This window comes from Nansenia antarctica (assembly GCF_963989245.1).
Source record: "Nansenia antarctica genome assembly, chromosome: 2".
Lineage (NCBI taxonomy): Eukaryota > Metazoa > Chordata > Actinopteri > Argentiniformes > Microstomatidae > Nansenia > Nansenia antarctica.
Genome location: NC_137675.1, coordinates 14506741 through 14528427, shown reverse-complemented (window position 1 = coordinate 14528427; position 21687 = coordinate 14506741). Strand labels below are relative to the sequence as shown.

The 21687-nt window shown below is 43.4% G+C and overlaps 1 pseudogene across 1 annotated transcript; it reads right to left on the bottom strand.

Annotated features, from left to right (window-relative positions):
* Positions 1 to 1810: 1810 nt before the first annotated feature.
* On the bottom strand, positions 1811 to 7828 carry LOC308149847 (annotated as a pseudogene). The gene is made up of 6 exons: positions 7784 to 7828; positions 7182 to 7528; positions 4143 to 4320; positions 3226 to 3360; positions 2401 to 3109; positions 1811 to 2283 (listed from the first exon to the last, which is right to left on the bottom strand). The product of its transcript is annotated as an uncharacterized misc_RNA (transcript).
* Between the last annotated feature and the right edge of the window lie 13859 nt (positions 7829 to 21687).

The following is a 21687-nucleotide window of genomic DNA, read 5'->3' as shown; positions in this document are numbered from 1 at the left end:
GAGGGAGTGAAAAAGGCAAGTGTGCATCAAAGGCATCAGGCACGTAACCGTGCTGTATAAACATGACACAGTGACCGAACAAACGCGGGAATTTATGGAACACATTCATTTTCATATTCCCACATTTGATTGGAAACACCTATCCAGTCCATTCAACGTAAACACCGGGGATGCAGAGTTATTAAGCCAGAAAATGCGTCTCTCTCTCCCGCTGCGCGCATCCTTGTCTGGATGTATTACATTCATTGCATGAAAACGAAACTGTGCGTTATTTCCCGAACCCTGCTTAGCTTCCGAAGTCGGACGAGAGAATAATGTCACCGATCATCCATATAGAACAACCACCTCCACACGCTGCCGGCGAGCGAGACTGCCCTGCCCGATCGGACCCTTTTTCGGGAGCGGGGAACATAGGATATCCGGTATTGACATTGTGACATGGGAAAGGGGCGCGCGAGACAGATTTTGATGATGTATTGCATTTATTTATTTATAGATTTATTCATTCATTCATATGAACGTCAGAATATAGAATTATTTGACGGCACCCCTGAAGATGCCAGGCGGCGCCCCAGTGTGCCGCGGCACCCCGGTTGAGAAACGCTGGTCTAGAGGTTAGAGAGGCAGGTAGTCTAGAAGTTAGAGAGGCAGGTAGTCTAGAAGTTAGAGAGGCAGGTAGTCTAGAAGTTAGAGAGGCAGGTAGTCTAGAGGTTAGAGAGGCAGGTAGTCTAGAAGTTAGAGAGGCAGGTAGTCTAGAGGTTAGAGAGGCAGGTAGTCTAGAGGTTAGAGAGCATGATCAAACCAGTGTGGGTTTCTGTCCCAAATGTATGAGAGTTATGCTTAGCACAGCTGCATGAAAAATAAAACACACTGATGCACACTTTCCTAGGACTCTTCTTTAGACCAGACAACCATTGCTTCTGTGCAGTGTTAATTTTGGCAGGCCCCCCAGCCACCCAGTGGCATAGCCTTATTAATGTGTTGTGTGGCGTTGTGTACAGCGATACTTAAGTTTTTTAGGTGATTTGACAAACTCGTTGTAGAGTTGTGATATGCCAATTTCTTCTGGCATATCTGGCACTCTGCTTTTTGGGTGTTGTCTTTGCATATTTTAAAGTGTAACCACACGCCTGATGACTTCTTCGACATGTCTGCTGCACACGTCCTTGTTGTTTTCAACACAGAGAATCTTTCAACACAGATTGAACGAAGCTTCGAAGTATTTAAGACAGCCCTAATATTGACACTATAATGTCACGCAACAGCCCGTCTGGCACCAACAACCATGCCAGGTTCAAAGTCACTTGAATCACCTTTATTTCCCATTCTGATGCTGGTTTGAACTTCAGCAGATCGTCTTGACCATGTCTACATGCCTACATGCATTGAGTTGCTGCCACATGATTGGCTGATTAGATATTTGCGTTAACAAGCAGTTGAAAAGGTGTACCTAATGAAGTGGCCGGTGAGAGTATAATATATTATTATTCATATTATTGCTTTTTCTAAATCTTTGGATTTGGACAAGTAACTTGAGCTCTAGGACAAGTAAAAGATAAGTTCACTTGTCCAAAGGACAAGTACCTGAAAAAGCTTAATGTCAAGCCCTGCTTGATAATAAAAACATTTGTATAAAATAAATAATTATAAATAAATTAATGATATACCGTCCTACACACAACTAAACAACGGCTGAACACCGTGAAAAAGGACAAAAGGTGGATTACATGGACCCAGAACACATCCATCATTCAGAAGGGAACTCCACTTAAAAGGCACAAATCCCAGAGCAGTGAGTTAGCGACCCGACTCAATACGTCTCAGGTATGACAAACTCAAACTCTGAGCCTACGGGGGCGTTCGCATGGGTCCCTGGCCGGGTGTGGGCACCTGGTCGAGCGTGTGCCTCTGGCTCGACAAAGATGTCATCCCAGTTCAAATTCTTGCCCTGGGCAGAGGCCTGAAGCGCATGAAGCTATCCCCTCTCGGGGTTAATGTGATGCACGATGCCTTCTTCGTTGATGACAGGAATCCCTCCTGAGTCCTCACAGACATAGGAGTAGGGCTTCAACTGCAGGGTTCTGCAAGGAAGCAGGCGGTACAAGTTGTTATCGGTGTCATCCTTCTCTTTCCTCCCTGAGGGATCCTGGTTGTGTGCCTGTTTGCAGTGAGTAGACAGCAGCTGGTAGTTAATAAACATTTCATTACATATCAGGCACTGATATCTTCTTTCGCCTGTGTGGTGAATCTCATGTTTCGTTCTGTACTCTGCCACTCTAACCACTGTTCCACTCCAAGCGCGTCTGTTCGGGCTGGGTCGGGTGATAGTCCATTGTCATTGACAAACAGAGAACATCAAGTCCTATTGATGTATGATGTGTTTTTGATGCACCGTTTCACTGTAGTTACTGTCAGAGTTTGAAGACTCCCAGGAGTGCGTGTTGAAGTGACGCCTGAGACTTGTCAGGCACACGTAGGGACGCTTGCAAATGACACACGTAGAAGGTCTTCCCATCCATGATTAGCTCGTAGTGATCTTCCTGCTCGGTTTTTGCTTTCTTCTCAGCCTGGGGTTCCCCCAGGTGGTGAGAGAGAGGATGTTTCACAAGGTCTTTGAGGAGTGGCCATTAGGCACTTCTTCCCTCTACTGTTTTTAGAATCTCCCTCCCCTGGGTCCTCCTTCATAGGGACAATATCATATGTGTTCTCTCCGATGTTAGCGTATACCTTGCAGCCTGGAGACAGCGAGTCGATCTCTGAGGCCTTATCAAGTGTTATGGTCTTTTTTTGCTGCTGTGATTGCTTTGGGAATGTTAGGGCTTGCCTTGTTTATATCACTGCCAGGGGACTTGACATCTAAGAGCTTGATTCTGAAATCACCCTGTCGAGCCGGTGACTTCTCTAGAACGGTAGTTACTTGCTTCTTGTGGACCCCTACTATGTCATGATTTTCTAGGGGCAGTGAAGTGCTGAGGGGTTCAGGGATGAAGCTGCTCGTCCTAGCAGGTGTTGTGGGTGTATTGCATGAGGAGACTCCAGCAGGTGAAGGAGGGAAATTGGAGCTGGTGTCTGGAGACACCATGGGGCTACTCAGAGGGCTGTGGTCTTGCTGGGTTTGAGGGGAGCAGTTGAGTTGGGACAGCTTCCCGCTGTCCTTTTTCAATGGGGCTGGTTTAGTTTTCTCTTGAGTGTATATCTCCATGCCATCCACACAGCCCTGTCTACCCAGCAGCAGTCACCTAGAGCCCGCAGGGCCAGGTGGTTCCGCTTCATGCTCTTGTAGCGGACCTTCTCCCCTTCTGCCAGGCGGGCCCACTCCACCACGGAGAAATGTCTCCGCACGTCCTCAAACTTGTCCTCCTAGCGGGGAGAAGGCGTGTCAGCCTCCAGCATAGGTGTGTGTCCAACACTTCTCATGCTTAACTACTACTAGTCCAAAGGTAGGAGGTTCAAATATGTCCAAAGGTAGGAGGTTCAAATCTCCCCCCAAAAATAAGTGCAGCAGACTTTGTAGAATCTAGTCCCGTAGAAAAAATGGAGAGCTAGAGAGGGACGAACATAAAAATAAAAGTTTGGATTCGGTGTGTGTGCCTTGCTTAGCCTTGCTTAGCCAACAAGAATGTCCATTGAAATATGACGTGAGGTATCTATTAGTTCCAAACATAGGAACATATAGCAAGCCTTTCATGTATCAATATGTTGTTGATAAAATGCTTCGGCTTGTGCAGGTGAATCAAAAAAGTGGGTAGCGCCATTGAAGGAGGCCCGCAGACGAGCTGGGTATTATGAGACCAAACCGTATCCCTTTCTTGTAGAGAGCGGACTTGATGTTATTGAAACGAGCGGCTCGTTTCTTCGCAGTGACCGAGCTGAAATCCTCAGGTAGAATTTGATGGAATGTCCCTGGCTGGTAGGAAACATCGCGGTGTTCTCTGGCCCATTGAAAAACCAGCTCCTTTTCCATCATGTAGCGGTGGAATCTCACTCTCGCCCTGACGGGGCCTGTACTGGACCTCAGACTCCGGTGAGCGCGGTCAAGCTCTGGGGGCTCAGGGAACGATTCTGGATCTGGACCCACCACCTCGCGGAACAGGGCTGACATGAACTGCATTTTCACCCTCTATGTCCTCGGGTAAACCCACCACTCTAATGTTCTGCCGTTTGGAGCGGGATATCAGATCCTCCACTTTAGTTTGAAGCGAGTCGTTCTCCGCGGTCGCGGAGGTTAGCTTCGCCTGCAGAGTGGACACCTCGTTCTCCAACCCCGTGATCCTGTCCCTGTGATCGGTGAGGGCAGTTTCCATGTCGCTAATGGTGGAGCTATGCGTAGACACAGTAGAGCGAATGGAATCCAAAGATGCTTTGATTGGAGCTAGAGATGTCATCAGGGAAGCTTCCAGGGATGAGGTAAGCTCTGCTGCCAAACTTTTCCGTGACTTTTCAAGTTCTTTGATGAGGGTGTCACTGTTGATTGTGAGGGGGGCTGAAGCTAGCATATCGCTACTAGCACGCGCCATTTTGGTGGGATCAGGCAGGGATGGCGAAGTCGACGTTTGAGTAATGTTTTTACCCGTTGCTCGTTAAGTCTGCCTGCTCATCTTAACAAGTTGTGGTCTAGGGTTGTTAATAAAATAAGATATATAAAAATAAATACTGAAAAGTGGCTTTATGAAAACGGATATGCTAAAGGAAATGGAGCACACGCACGATGTGACTTTCCTCTACATCACTCAACCGGAAGTCGGTCTTAAGCGGTAACATTTGCATTGGGTATAATAGTCTAGGAAGCACATTCATCTTAATCAGGCTAATTCTGCCCATCCATGATAGAGGGAGATCAAACCACCTGTCAAGGTCATTTTTGATTGATGTCAGGATTGGTGTAAAATTTAGTTTATACAAATCGTCAATGTTCGCTGATACTCTAATGCCCAGGTAAGTAAAGCCTGAAGTTGACCACCTGAAAGGGAAATTGACGAGCCGTCTGGTCCCCAAAGTCACCTAATGGCAGGGCCTCAGATTTGTCATAATTAATTTTGTACCCTGAAAATTTACCGAATGTATTCATTATTGATAATAAAACAGGTATTGAGCACTCTGGGTCGGTAATGAACAGTAATACATCATCAGCATAGAGCGAAATCCTGTATTCAGTGTCTCCTAATACGACACCTGACAGTCCCTGATGATTCCTAATAGCCTCTGCAAGGGGTTCGAGCGCTAACGCAAATAATAGAGGCGACATAGGACAGCCCTGACGCGTGCCCCTACTCAAGGGGAAAACGTCAGACGCTGAACCATTTACCATGACCCTCGCAGCCGGCGATTTGTATATAAGTTTAACCCAGTCAGTAAAACCAGAGCCCAATCCAAACCTGTCGAGGACAAACAGATATCCCCACTCCACTCGATCAAACGCTTTCTCAGCATCCAATGAAATAGCAAGGACCCTTTTCTTTGTACTTTGTGAGAATTGTATTACATTAAGGAGCCGTCGAACGTTGGAGTAGGAATATCTGCTCTTGATAAATCCTGTCTGATCCGGTTTAATTAGAATGGGCAGTACCTCCTCCAATCTTCTTGCAAGGAGTTTAGATCTAGTAGTATAGTGAGGCTGCTGTCTGGGCCTGTGAGGCTGCTCTCTGTGAGGCTGCTGTCTGGGCCTGTGAGGCTGCTCTCTGTGAGGCTGCTGTCTGGGCCTGTGAGGCTGCTCTCTGTGAGGCTGCTGTCTGGGCCTGTGGGGCTGCTCTCTGTGAGGCTGCTGTCTGGGCCTGTGAGGCTGCTCTCTGTGAGGCTGCTGTCTGGGCCTGTGAGGCTGCTCTCTGTGAGGCTGCTGTCTGGGCCTGTGAGGCTGCTCTCTGTGAGGCTGCTGTCTGGGCCTGTGGGGCTGCTCTCTGTGAGGCTGCTATAGTAATCTACCATCAACCCTGAGTAAACTTATTGGTCTGTACGAAGCACAGTTATCAGGGGGCTTATCCTTCTTCAAAATCAGGGAAATATGGGCCAGATTTAAAGTCGGAGGAAGTGTGCCTCTCTCTGAAGACTCGATGAACATATTGGTTAGAGGTTTCACCACCAGCTTAGCCATTTTTTAATAAAATTCGGGCCCGAACCCATCGGGACCCGGGGCTTTCCCACTCTGTAGAGCTTGAATGGTCTCTAAGACTTCCTGTTCTGTAATTGGTCTACACAATAATAATAATAATAATAATAATAATACATTTTATTTATAAAAGCACTTTACATATAAAATCTCAGAGTGCTACAACACAGTAAGATAAAGCAAAAAAACATTCAATTAAAAGGCTAAAAAAAGGCTCTATTAAAAAGGTGGGTTTTAAGGCCTCGTTTAAAAGCATCCACAGACTGTGGTGCCCTTTGGTGGTCAGGGAGAGCATTACACAGCCTGGGAGCAGCCGAGCAGAAGGCCCGATCTCCCATCGTGCGGAGCTTGGTCCTGGGGGTCTTGAGGAGGTTGGTGGCAGTAGAACGGAGGGTGCGTGAGGAGGTCTGAGGGGTATGGAGGAGTTCCTTGAGGTAGGGGGGGGGCAGTTCCATGGATGCACTGGTGGGTGAGGAGGGAGACCTTGAATTCAATTCTGAGGGAGACGGGGAGCCAGTGAAGTGATTTGAGGATGGGGGTGATGTGATCATATTTGCGCACCCTCATCAGGATCCTAGCAGCGCTGTTCTGGATGTATTGAAGTTTCTGGAGGCAGCTGCTAGGAATCCCGATGAGGAGTGCGTTGCAGTAGTCCAGTCTGGAGGAGACAAAGGCGTGGACGAGCTTCTCTGCATCTGCCAGAGTGAGTGCAGGACGGAGTTTGGCAATGTTCCTTAAGTGAAAAAAAGCTGTTTTGGATATATGTTTGATGTGGGTCTCGTAGTTGAGGTGAGGGTCCATTTTTACGCCCAGGTTGGTAACAGATGAGGAGAGGGGAATGTTCTGGCCAGAGAAGGTGATGCTGGTGATGGTGGATGACCGGACCTGGTGTGGTGTGCCGACTAGGATGGCTTCAGTCTTGGAGCTGTTGAGTTGTAGGAAGTTGAGCTTCATCCACGCCTCTATCTCCTCCAGGCAGGTGGTTAGTGTGGATAGTGGCAGGGGTGCAGAGGAGGTGGGGTTGACTCTGAGGTAGAGCTGTGTGTCATCCGCATAGCAATGAAATGACATTCCATGCCTGCGGATGACACAGCCAAGGGGGAGCATGTATAGTGTGAACAGGGTGGGGCCCAGCACCGAGCCTTGGGGGACACCGCAGGTGACGGTGTGGGATTTCGCCTTTCCCAGGGTGACGTGCTCAGTTCTGCCAGTGAGGTATGAGGTGAACCAGTTGTGGACGGTGTCAGAGAGGCCAATGGTGGAGTGCAGACGGTGAAAGAGGATGTTGTGGTCCACGGTGTCAAAAGCTGCTGTTAAATCCAGGAGAATGAGGAGGGATGGGGAGCCAGTATCTGCTGTCATCAGGAGGTCGTTGGTGACCTTGACCAGAGCCGTTTCCGTGCTGTGGCCAGGGCGGAAGCCGGACTGAAAAAAAACTCAAGGAGGTGGTTTTCATTTAGGTGATCCTTAAGTTTAGCAGCAACTACTCTCTCTAGTACCTTGGATAAAAAAGGAAGGTTGGAGATGGGCCTGTGGTTGGCGAGGACTTCTGGGTCTAAGGTGGGTTTCTTGAGAAGTGGTCTGATGACAGCAGTTTTCAGCGCAGATGGGACATGGCCGGTCTGGAGGGAGTGGTTGATGATCTTGGTGATGAGAGGACTTATTGCGGAGAGACTTCACCAGGGCTGTGGGGAAGGGGTCCAGGGCGCAGGTGGAAGGCTTCATCGTCCTAATGATGTCCTCAACCTCTCGCTGTGTGATGGCCGAAAAACAGGACACAAGTCGTTTCTGTGTTCTTCAGATAATGTAGGAAGATGTATCCCATCTAAAAACGTTTTTCTTAGCATTGAAGTATTTTGACATTCAGATGAGTATAGTCCTTGATAGAAGTCCTTCATTATTTTACTAATAATTTTGGTTTCAAACTGTTGTATGCCCATGCTATCTCTGAGAGATGGTATTGCATGAGGCCCTGTCCGGCCTTTGGCCAGTCGAGCAAGGAGCCTGCCGGGTTTGTTACCAGATTCAAATAATCTATGCCTGGCGAAAAACATTGCCGATTCTGCTTTTTGAGTTAGCAATTGGTCTAGGGCGGATCGAGCCGCCTCTAGCTTTTTTAACACAGCTGTGGAGGAGGAGGTTTTAAACTCTATCCAGGGTTTTAATCTGTTGCTCAAGCTCCAGTTGACTTGCCATTGATGCTTTTTTTTAATGCTGCTGTATAGGATATTATGGCCCCCCTCAAGAATGCCTTACCCGTTTCCCATAGTGTAGAAGCAGAAATATCAGGTGTGTCATTCGTGGAAATAAAGAGTTCCCACTGTGTTTCTAAGTATGTAAAAAATGTGGGATTGCTAAGAAGGGACGGGTTCAAACGCCAGTGTCTAGATAGGGGGTCATAGTAGGGTGGTAGGAATTCAATAGTAACTGAGGAATGGTCTGAAATAGCGCATGTGTTGATAGAACAGGCCTTGGTTCTGTCTAAAATTAATCGTGATACAAAAATATAATCAATTCTCGAGAAAGAATGATGAGGGTGAGAGAAAAATGTAAAGTCCTTCTCTTGGGGATTCACGATTCTCCATACATCCAGTAGGCCAAGGTCTGAGCATAACTCGTTTGTAATTTGAGCCGTTTTGGAAGGAGGTAGGGTTTTAGGCGGGCTATGATCCGTTTCTGGAGCCAGACCACAATTAAAATCTCCTCCAAGTATTACATAAGGTGGGCTAATGGAAGAAATATCAGACAGTAATTTAGAGTAAAATGAGCTATCAAATGTATTTGGGGCATAAACACTACCTATAAGGACATGTTCCCCATATAGAAACCCAGTGATAACAACAAACCTTCCCTCTGTATCTTGGATAACTTTATCAAGTGTAAACGTAAGGTGTTTGTGGATAAGTATTGCTGATAGAGAACGAGCACAGTCATGTATAGTCAGCATTGAGACCTTTAAGTCTTATGTGGAAATGCTCTCTCAAGGAAAAAATAAAATAAACGCATCCAATCTCCAGTAGGCTACATTATAGCAGTGGACATCTAATTAACTGGCTCAGCGATGCGGTGAGTTGTTATCATCATGCACCACATATAGTGACAGATTGCCGTAAAAAAACATAACAGTAATTGGTCATTGGCCAAAGATTGGACTAGTTAGCCACATTTAGCCAAATCCACAGAAACTTTAGCACCAATTTTTGGTTGAAACATTGTTTTAAATGCTGCAGTTCTGTACAAACCAATCTGTTGTACACAATAGCTTTACCAAAAAGCCAAGTTGAGAAAGTTTACAATTATTTAAGCCCTTAGGGTTTCATATCAGCCAGAAACTAGTTAGCATTAATACTTCTACCTTTTGTTTACAAACAATATACTATCTATGTCGTAAGTATAAAGGGAGGGAAAGTTTGAAAAATGGTTCCCCACCCCTGAAGTAGGCTATCTTGGTCCGTTGTGTCCACTCATTCAAATGTACATTTGTTACCTTGTTGTCACAGCTCAGTCAATGCAGGCTATCAGAGCTCAACCAAGACCCTCCTCGTTCGGGTACCTCTGGTTGAAGTCAGTTTGAGCGCTCGCTGAAGTGTCAAAGTATTTTCTCCCAGTATCATAGTCAACTCGGAGGCGGGCTGGGTACAGAAGGGAGAACTTGATTCTTTTTTCAAAGAGGGTCTGTTTAATGTCCTTGAATTCATCTCGCTTCTCCTTGCCTGCTTTTGTCAGATCAGGGAAGAAATAGATATTCCGCTCCTGGTATTTTATATCCTGGCGCAGGAACTTCTTCTTCCGCAGCAGCTCCCCCGTGCTGCCGTAGTGGTAGATGCCCCGCGGCCAGTCATGGGTCAGGAACACGTCCATGGGCATCTGGACCTGGGAGGGACGGCAGAGGATCATCATAATAATAATAATAATAACAGGGTTCCCACACCTTCTGAAACATCACATTCAAGCACCTTTCAAGGACTTTCAAGACTCAATTCCCTCAAATTCAAGGACCCAACACGGCATAGTTTGAGACAGACCTAGATGAGAATTTATATAATAGGAACTATCCGCTCACAGACAACAATTAAAAAGAGAGGCTTGAATGTGTGAACACTAGGGATGCACCGAACATTCGGCCACCGAATGTATTCGGCCGAATATCGCAAAATAAAGCACATTCGGTATTTTTTTACTGGAAAGAAGGGGGAAAAATAAGTAATAACGTAGAGATGTTTATTGTTTTCTAATTTTCAGCCATTGTCTCCTCCAGGTCATAAACTGCTACATGAATCTGTTGGTGGAGCGCAGTAAAGAGCGAAAATGAAGTGAGAATGAAGAATGAAGCGAATGAGGATCCGCTGTCCTTCGTATTCCAGGTTAGGCTTCGTCCTCAGTGCTGCCATTATCCTCGGCTTGTCTCTTGAGTTGTGGAGTTTGATGATCACCGGGCGAGGTTGTGTGCCCCGCGGTCCCAAGCTGCGGTGGGCTCGGTCGATTTTATTACGGCTTTTAGTGCCAGGGCTCGTTCCTATTCCAAGCACAGTGGGCAGCCAGGATTCAAAGAATTGTATAGGAAGTTTTCCCTCCGAGCCCTCTTTCAGATTGAGGACACGAATATTGTCGCGTCTGCTCCGGTTCTCCATATCATCCATGCCATCTGTCATCACCTTAATTTTCTTTTCTGCTTCGGCGAGTCTTGCTTGTAAACCGCTCACTGTGTCTTCCACGTCCGACACTCGTTGTTCTGCCTCGGTAATGCGTGTGGACTGAGCTTCTATGGTTGTGGAAATTCTGTCCAGAACTCCTGAGATCTTAGATAGCTTTTCTTCCACAATGTCACTGAAGTTTTGAGTTAGCTCGCGAATCAATGCTTTGGTGTCTGTAGCTAGCGGAGGTTCGTAGTTTTTCAACGGAGAGTTAATGTCTGCAGTAACGTGCAGTGAGGTCATTGGCTGGGTAGGCAGTGAGCTATTCAAAAAAATCATGCGAGTAACGCAGCAGCCAGACTTCAAATGGCATAGCGCATACTATAAAGACAATCAAATAGCCCTTATATCTTTTAACGCAGGCTCAAAACTCACTTCTTCAAGAAGTAGGCCTACTACTATAGGCTATTATACTACTATACTATATATACTATATACTATACTACTACTATAGGCTATTCGGTCGTCTGAACTAGACAGACGACGAGAGAGAGAGAGAGCGAGAAGACAGGCAGCGCTGTCCGGGAATGAGTTTGGTGTCAGCGCACCACAACCACCATCACATTATAACATGCACAAAGCCAATGGGAGGGGGGCACTTACTTTATTTGTAAATGAAGTCCATCCGTCTATCCTTCTGGACGAAGATGCTGATCACTTTGTTATAGAAGTCCTCCTTGTCTGGTGCATTCATTAGTTTCATGAGTCTCTCCTTTTCAATGGAAATCAGAGCCAAAGATGAAAGCCTGTCCTGTTCCATCCTATTTCGGCTGTAGGTCTTGATGCGTTTTAATGCTGAAAAGGTCCTCTCCACAGAAGCGGTTGTAGCAGGTATAGTTAAGACCAGCTTCAATAGCTTTGTGGCCTGAGGTACTGTCTCCTGCAGGTCATTGTCCCTCAAAAATGTAAGCAGTTGTACAGGTGACATTCCCTGGACCATTGTGAACAGTATAATCCCACCAAATCAGATTTTAATCTAACTAGATCAAAGTATTTTGCGTATTTGGACAGACTTTCCAATTTGTCACAGTCAAAATTAACTGACATCTCCGCAAATTTCTTGCTGTCAACGAGGCCAAGGAAAGCAAGCTCATTCATATTGTGAAACCGGGCCTTCATTTGTACAGTGATGTTGTCAAGAACACTGTAAAACAGTCTCCTCCTCTCATCTCTCCTGGGGGATCTGCTGTGGCGAGAATTGTCTTCCGAAAGATTCAGTTCATTGCATTTCTGTTCAAAACGATCATATAAACTATCAAACTGTTCGCGCTGATTGTTCAACGCACACATGGTGTCTCCGGCCAATATCCTACGTCTGTCACGTTGAATATGTCACCATAAACATTCAAGAGAAAATAGGTGGATGCTTTTGAAAGCCACAGATGAAATCCAGAGGCCATAGCGAGAGACTCGCCGTCCCATTCATCAGTGTTCTCCATCATTGTCCGGAAGACTTGGCGGAGATCTGGTACGTGTTGGAGGATAGTCTGTACCAACCTGGAGTTTGAGTTCCACCTAACAGACGATGCCCTAGGGATGCGGGATTTCACAATTTCATCCAGTAGATGTGTGCGTTTGGTAGACTTGCTGAAAAATGATGCGAGCCCTTCAACAGTTTTGAAAAACACTTTACACTCTGGAATGTATTTTGCTGATTGTGAAAGGACTAGGTTTAATTTATGTGCATAGCAATGCGTAAAGGTAGCTTCTGGCACTTTTTCTTTTATTTTTGCCTGTACTCCGTTGAGCTCAGAGGCCATCACTGCAGCTCCATCATAGGTTTGGGCGACTAACTTTTCAATGCACTCATATTTATGTAATACAGCCAATACATATTCTGATATTGCCTGTGCCCGCCTGTCATTGCTCACGTCATCAAATCCCAAAAAGGCTTCTTTTACTTCACTGTCGCTGTTGACATATCGAAAAATCACAGATATTTGGGCTTTGTTTGTGATATCCGTGGTTTCATCCACTTCGAGTGCAACAAATGATGCAGCCTTTATGTCATTTTTTATATGAAACCTTACGACATCACCGATTGCTTCAATAATGTCATTCTGAATCCTATTCGATGTACCCATAAACACAGTTGATGATTTTAAATGTGCAGCTAATTTCTCATCCTTTCCTGCCATCAAATGTAAAAGTTCGACATAATTCCCACGATTGATGGAGCTACTGCTCTCGTCGTTCCCCCGAAATGCTAATTCTTGTTTAGCAAGGTAGCATGTTGCATCAATTAGGCTTTTCAAGATTTCCCTGTTCTCCTTTACCTTTGCGTTGTGTGCAGTAACATGCAGCCGGTGCTGCTCATCCAGGGCCATGTCTATGCGACTTTTGCCAAAGGTTTTCAAGGCCATCTGAGAGTGGATGTGGGCTATGGATTTTTCATGCTTCTCTAAAGCTCTTGGAAAATTGTTCAGGTCACAGTAGCCCCCTTTCACCCACACGCTGTCGCTAGACGAGAACAATAGGCAAGGGAAGCAGAATAGCTTGTTAGCCTGGCTACATCCACACAGCCAGTCCTTTTTTTTGTACCATTCCGTTTGAAATGTTCGTACAATCTTCTGTCCCTTCCTTTGGGTTAATTGAGATAGGTCAGGTGTTGCCCTCCCATTTTCAATCACATTTACTTTTTGCTCAAAACTGAAGGTTGAAAATCTTTTTAACTGTTGGATATCCATGATGCCGATCGCAAGTTAGCTGGGGAAATGTAGAACCGTGGCGCAAACAGCAGAGGAATGCCGCTACGGCAAGCCAAACAAGCCAAACGCAAACTGTCAATCATGCTGTCAGAGGCAGCGTGGCACGGTGCCTCAACGTCCATCAATGAAGACAATGTGAGAACAGACTACGCATGCGCAAACCTACGAAACCGTTGGTCTATCACTTCGCATAGCACAGAGGCACAAGCACAGTCTGCCTCAGCCTCTCGCCAGCAATCAGCTAGCTTTGGGAGCAAACTCTCCTGGTGCCAGGGCATGCATTCTATTTTTAAAACAACACATTTTACATAATTTATTTTTATTTTAACAACATTTTAACACATTAAAGTTAAGAATAATTAGTAAAATAAATAAGAAATATATTTTTTTTTGAGATAAAAAAATATTTTAAAAAGACTGATATTCTTTTTCTTTCTTAAATGCCTGGGTGAGGCACTGCCTACCCTGCCTCACCTGACTGCACGCCACTGAATGTCTGCTGTTTGGCTAGCAACCTGGGTATGGCTAGCTGCCTGCGCACATTTCTTTGGCTGAATTTCCGTTTGTTTCGACATAGTTTGTCAGAGATGGACACTTCTTTCTTGTCGACAGTTAACACAACACTGTATTAGTAAAAAATAAGTTGAGATACGTGCATAAAATTGCTAATAATGTAAGTATAAATGCGTGAGAGCGGGAGCTCGGCGAAAACACGTCTTTCAGTCAGCCATCGTCACGTGACCCCCTATGAGGTAGTTTTTGTTGTTATTAATATTACATATTATTTTTGTGCAGGAGATCTTAACTTCTGAAGTGGCCACAGGGGACCACACGAGCCTACCCCAGACGTCAACATCAAAACGTGTGTCTCCTAAAAAGATCATGAAGATAATTAGCCCAGACTATGTTATTTACACAGATTCAGAGCTGAACCAAGTCCGCAAGTACCATTCTGAGCTGGAGTGTTGCGGCAGAGCACACGAGTGCACCATGTCCAAAGATCTCAGGTGCCGCTTGGTCAGAAACACCATGACAAGCATGATTTCGATCCTGAGGGCTAATGAAATGCAGGACAGGGGAGACATGAAGTATCCCTCTCGTGATGAGGTGTCTGCCATGGCCAAAAGGTTGATTGAGTGCTATCCAATGCTGCAAGATAATGAATGAATGAATGAATGAATGGTCTTTATTGTCATTGATATAGTACAGGTACCAAACAACGAAATTTGGGAGGGGGGGCTCCCCTGGTGCTAGGAAAAAAAAACTAAAAAACAAGAAGGGAAAGGAGTTGGTTTACATAAATAAAGGCTATGTACACTATCCACTATACTATACTATACAAATAAAACACTCCAGCAGCTACCATCAATCCGTCCAGACTGTCCAGGGCCCAGAACCTAGGTCTTTGCTGTGTTCAGGGCCTGAATGGCCCTGGGGTAGAAGGATAGCACTAGACAACCATGGGTAGGTAGAAGTTATTGTCATCTCTTGATGAGGAGGAGGAGGAGGAGGAGGAGGAGGAGGCCGGTGGGGGGGGGGTGGTCGGTCGGTCTAAGTCTCATCCAAGTCACATGATGCGCGAGCTAACTATTCTGCTAAATTCTGCTGCTGTTGAAATAACTTTTAGCTTCAGGCAGCTAGGTACAATTCCAGACAGCGTGGAGAACACAGTCACAGTAAACTGTTTTCAAAGTAATTCTGCAGGTGTTAAGGTCAGGGCTGCCGCTACTTACACATGCATCATTGTTAGACCACCGTTAGTGCTAGCGATATCCATTTAGCACCATTAGTACTAGTGCTATCCCCCCCCCCCTGCAAGGTTAGCCGCGCATTAATAATTTTCTTTGTTTTCAGGCAAAAAAAATGTCACCTTTTTGGGCCATCACCAGTTTGCACCCCTGGTTTAAGTAAAAGGTGGACATCCTGAGTTTCAGCCCTGGCTAAAAGCTGTAGGTCTACTATGGACAAATTCTTTCTTTTTTTTTTTTTTTTGGTCTGTCCATAGAAACCAAAATTGTTATTTTATTTACTTTTAAATTGGTCTGTGCGATTTGTATAGGCCTAGAGGTCAAATGTTATGTTTGAATTGTTTGTTCTTAAATAAAAAATGTAAGAACATATTTAAAACATATTTTAATGTTTTAAACATTTTTCTTGAATGTATTGTGAATTCCAAGTGCTTTGATTTCCATTTACAAGGGAGATAGTAATTACATTGTAATTTACAACACTGGACAGAGTTAAAACACATGTTTACACTAATAAGAGTCACCCCAGATCAGCACTAGTGAGTAATTACATTAACACTGGACAGAGTTCAAACCCATTTTTACACTAGTAAGTCACCTCAGATCAGCACTAGTGAGTGTCAATATAACACTCTAAAGTGTTGATTACCCCTTAGTGTTAAATGTGATCAACACCGGACAGTGTAGTGCAGTGTTAATTTTTAGCACTATTTGGTGTTAAATCAACACTAGAAATTTAACACTTTGATCAGTGTACTTTTTACACTGTGTAGGGTGGGACCATATGTACTCGCTGTCAGTGTAAAATGTAACACTTAAAGTGTTGATTTAACACTTTCAAATTTACTGTGTAGTTCAATTGTCTTACCTCATCAGAACCCAAAATGTTTGCTTGTTCTACTCCATTGTGAACAAACACTTTATAGCTTCAAAGTACCGGTATGGTTAAAACGATAATTTTTATGTCATGAATGTCCTTGCATCCTTTCCTTCCTTGCAGCTATTACTACATTATACATACATTATCTTTGTTTCATCTGTCCAAAAAATACTGTTCCAGAACTGGGCTGGCTTTTTTAGATGTTTTTTTGGCAAAGTCTAATCTGGCCTTTCTATTCTTGAGGTTTATGAATGGTTTGCACCTTATGGTGTAGGCCTACCCTCTGTATTTGCTCTCATGAAGTATTCTCTTTATGGTTGACTTAGATAATCATATGCCAAAGGAATATCCCACACATGTCATTGAAACAGCTTTTGTGTCAATTGTCCAATTACTTTTGATCCCTTGAAAAAGATGTGACTACATATTAAAGAGCTGTAATTCAGAAATTCCTCCAATTTGGATATGAATACCCTCAAATTAAAGCTGAGAGTCTCCACGTTAAGCCCATATTCATTATACCTGGAACTTCAATATATTTTGGTAAACAGCTAAAATAACAAAAAATATTCTGTCAGAGTCCAAATATATATGGAGTTAACTGTATGTTCCTACTATATGCTTGTCGGAAATCAACCACAAGGTGGCAGTTGGAACCTATTTGGAGAGAGACCCCAAACACCCTCTCTAAACACAGGTTGTGAAGAACGTGCGGATGAGCGTATAGCCTATTTTGCCAGAAGATGGCAGCCTTTGAAAATGTGTAACTTTTGGAAGCGAATAAATAATGCTATCAGCAGACATAATAACAAATGTACAGTTACATTAATTCTGCACTATTCACAAATTGGAATCTCAAAATGCAACAGCCTCAAGACACACACACACACACGCACACGCGCGCGCACACGCACATATACGCGCGCGCACACGCACATATACACATACACATTCACACACACACAAACACACACACACACACACACGTGCACACACTCCCAAGCTATACTGTGATATATACTGTAAAGAGAGAGGGGGGGAGAGTGAGAGGGAGAGAGAATGAATTAGGTGCTGTGTAGTGGTAAAGCTCCCCGTTTAAATCGGTGACATTTTGACAGGCCACATCATTAAGATCTGCCTCCTCAGCGTGGTGGCGTCATAAAGCTGGACAGGCAATTTCTGTTTGCTCCAAATAGCTAGGCTAACTCGTTCTGCGTCTTTGATTTTAATACAGTAGATGGGCAACTCAGCGGTAGAAGAGAGAAAATATTTCCGGGGTCGGTATATATATATATATTATTTTTTTTTCCCAAAGCTATGGTCCCCTAAATCACATGCCTCATGTGAATGATCAACTAGAATTTGATTAATATGCAAATTTGAAGCAAACAGTTCCATTTGAGCCTTCAGCACGGGCTAATTAATCAACAGTTAAAGGAAATTAATACATACATCAATTCTGTCAGGAACATGCTTAGTTCAATCGCCCGTAAAATTGAAGTTTGAAGTATTAACTGGCTCTACAGGAAGTCAGGGACGTTATGATTAAAACTTTAGAATTCCCCCTCTATTTAGTGACATACACTGATTTAACTCCAGGCGTGTAAAAATGACAAAATACCTTGACTTTTCAAAGATGTGCACGTTTTTACACGAGTTAGAAAACATCTCTTCCCATATTTTCTCATATTTTATTTCTCCACATTCATTGGGGAAGAATTGTTTTACTAATCTCAAAACGTATAGTAGAGTAGGCTATATAATAGAATAAACATAGACATACAATTAGATGTATTTGAGTTTGCATGTTGAATATGCCTTGTTATTAGGACGTATAGTGACAAGGGTTGGCTATTTGAAATGCTATAAATGAAGCATTTGTAATACAAGATATAGTGGAAAATTAGTTAACATCAACTTTGAAAAATGTTTTGGTCAAATTGAAAACTTTGCAAACCTGACTCATCATTGTGCCTATAGGCTACAATAGGCTCAGTGTTGACTATTTATTTAAGTTCTGCTCTTGAGAATGCTCTCACGACGCGTTTTAACAAATGAGAAATAAGAAATAGACAGATAGATGAGGGGAGCGCAGAAAGGGAGGAAAGGGAGATGAAAAGAGAGTGGGGTGGCCCCATTGTTTCAGCAGGGACTCATGCATCAAACTTCAATTTTCCGGACGATTGAATTAGTGATTTTTTCCATCTTGAACTGAAATACACTTAAGACCTCCGGATTAATTACCACGAAGTGGTCCCTCAGATTGTAGTATTACCGTCGGGGCGCCTGACAACCCCTCATAAAATAAGCAAGTGAAATCCATAAACTTAGCCTGCCTTAACACTCTCCCCGATCATAAATATGGTTTATTCAGAATAGGCTTCAGCCCCATAGCCAGAGGAATGAGTGATATAGGGGGCAGAAATCGAGCAGCTTTCAAAGCACTAGGGGTTTGCGAGAGAGCGCGCGCGCGTGCGCACACAAACACTCAAGGAGCACAAACGCGCTCGCCCCCTTGTTTGTGTTTTGGTGAAAATGTACACCTTTATCCAGTTATTTTTGTAAACCAACCATTGCCATGGTAATATAATTGCACGTGGTGGTCGCCCACCTTATCAAAGCATTGAAATAGCTTTGCAATGTCTTGCCAAATGGAGTCACTGAGCATCGACTTAATTCAGATTAATTCCGCACTTTTACTAAATTGTTGATATAGTTTTCCCTCATGGCCTGCGCTTACAGAGTTTAATAACTGTCTCCAAACAACATGCATCGTATCCAATGTAATTACAGTGTAACTATATAATGTTACGAATTATTAATATCGTTTTTGGTTTGGGGGGTATTGTTTTTAATTTTGAGTCTGGAGTGTCCACTCCAAAACTCAGATCTGTACCACTTGCGTGATGTGCGTGCAAACGTATTATTATAAGAGTGTGTGTTGGGGGGGTGATGTACTTTTTATTGTTGTTGTAGTTGTTATTATTATTATTATTATTATTATTATTATTGTTATTGCTGTTGTTGTTGTTGTTGTTGTTGTTGTTGTTATTATTATTATTATTATAGGCCTAATATGATGATGTTGCTATTATAGTTGTATTTAATAAATAGTTTCGAAACTAGTTGAGAGGGAAATTAAATCGCATTGCACAGAAGCATAGAACAAAAGTTGAATAAACCCATTCTGTTCCAAAACCTCTTCATAAGAAAGCCCCTACTTAGCATCAATTCTGTCTTTAAAAAGACTGAGGGCTAAACGAGGGTGCTACCCTGCTTTACAGACGCCTTTTTTTGGCACTTGGATAGTCTTTCTCACATCACCATGTTTCAGCTTCATTAAACTCCGCAAAGACAAAAGAAATAAAGAGAGAGAGAAGAAAAAAGAGATGAGAAGAAAACAAACAAAAGACTCCCCTTAACCAGACTCTGGCATAAATGTCACAGTCTAAACTCTTTATGACTCCCCTACTTAACATCAAAAACACTTTCAACAAAATGTGCGGCATTTCTTGTTTAGAAAGCGTTCTTGGACAAAAGTCAAACATATTATTTCAAGCCTAAAAAGGGAAGAAAGACAAGTGCCTCACAAAAAAGAGCCAGTTTCATTGTAATTCATTGACTTGTTCAAAATGCCAGGCTAAAAAGGCAAAGAAAAGGGGTAGACATTAATAGCCGCAGATGCCCTCGTGAAGCGAAGGCCTATGTATGCATTATGGCCTTTGTTCACGCGGAGTTAAACAGTTTAAAAGGAGGGTTAACTCAATCCATCAAATTGTCTGAAATTGTGAGGAAAATTCAAAAACCATATGGCCTCCAAACGTTTGTGTCCTTTTTGTGCGGTGGGACACACTTGTCTCAGTATGGCTGCCCGCGGGAGGCCGGGCGCGCTCTATTGTGACTTGTCACATCGGGGAACGCTGGTCATTTGTCCCCAGTTTTCATGCTTTACGCTCAAAATTATGGCCTCGTCCCGAAGAACAAAAAAGGCCTATAAAGCCCGAGAGAAACTGGCCCAAAACTTTGTGTTTTTGTGGCATCCTCGCCTTCTTTTCTCCCAGGACCAGATTTGTGATTCTCACATAAATTTCGCCCCGAATGGGGAAACACGTTGCCGGGTCAAGAAGGCAGGATACGCTTTTAGAATTTGAAAGAGTGTGTGATGCTGAGCCACAAAATGAGTATCTTCACAAGTGGATACAATGGAACAAAAACATATTAGAATATTATAAGGGGAGTTGATTGCTAAATAGGCAGAGGGTTTGAATTAAATATTTTTTGGAAAGAATGTCAGTCTCGTCCCAATGGCGAAACTACTACAAATCCATTCCATATAAAATACCTCCCATTTAGGAAAATAATTGTAATAATTACTAATATATAAGAACATGGAAGAAATGTTGAGAAAAGTCATTTTATTCCGATATTATATACATTACAGAATGTGCATTGGTTTTCAAATACTGTCCTGATTTTAGAAAGGCACTTACAGGTGTACAAAACAATAACAAATCTATTAAACCGTACTCTATTGTATCCAAACAATTAATCTATTTCTACAGGAAAGAATACTGTTGTTTTTTTCACCATTGTTTGAACATTCCTTTATAAAACGCGTAACTTCTGTTTTGATCCTTGGAATTTGCCTTTCGTATCATGCAATGCAGCATAAGGTTTATGATGTATTTCTGTGGATGTGACTATATCTATACGCTGAATACAAATGAACACAGGTTTGTGGGATTCATGTAGCATGTGGGCAATGGCAAGGTATGACTCAAAATAAACAAGCGATATAATTTAAAAGAAAAATAAATAGATATGATCATAAATCAAAACATGCATTTAAACATGCAAAAGCTATCGAAAATATTGTATAATTGACTCACTTTAAACATATAACAAGTTACTGATAGATGAACGAGGATGGATGCATCTGTGTGTGCAAGTGTGCGTGTGAGAGCGAGAAAGAGAGAGAGAGAAAGTGAAAGAGAGAGATAAAGGAAGGAGTGTGTGTGTGTGTGTGTGTGTGTGTGTGTGTGTGTGTGTGTGTGTGTGTGTGTGTGTGTGTGTGTTTGTGTGTGTGTGTGTGTGTGTGTGTGTGTGTGTGTGTGTGTGTGTGTGTGTGTGTGTGTGTGTGTGTGTGTGTGTGTGTGTGTGTGTGTGTGTGTGTGTGTGTGCGTGCGTGCGTGCGTGCGTGCGTGTGTGTGTGTGTGTGTGTGTGTGAGAGAGGGAGAGAGCGCGTGCCTGCATGGGTGCGTACAATGTAGCGAAAATAATAATAATGTTTTCTTAGTTCTCAGCATATGTTTAACCTATTGCTTTCGTTGAAATTTGACGACAGAGAAAATTGTCTGCTGATGAATACAATTGAATATATCACTGCATATTTCTTGTACTGTTCATGCTAACTGTGAATATCTGTGCCAATACAAAAGTCATTACAGATTAATAAATGTTCGGAGATGATAACAATTTGAGCAGAAAAAGTTACAATCGTGGTAAGGATTGTGGCTGCTTTTTGTCGTCTTTAGTCTTTTAAACCACTGCGTGA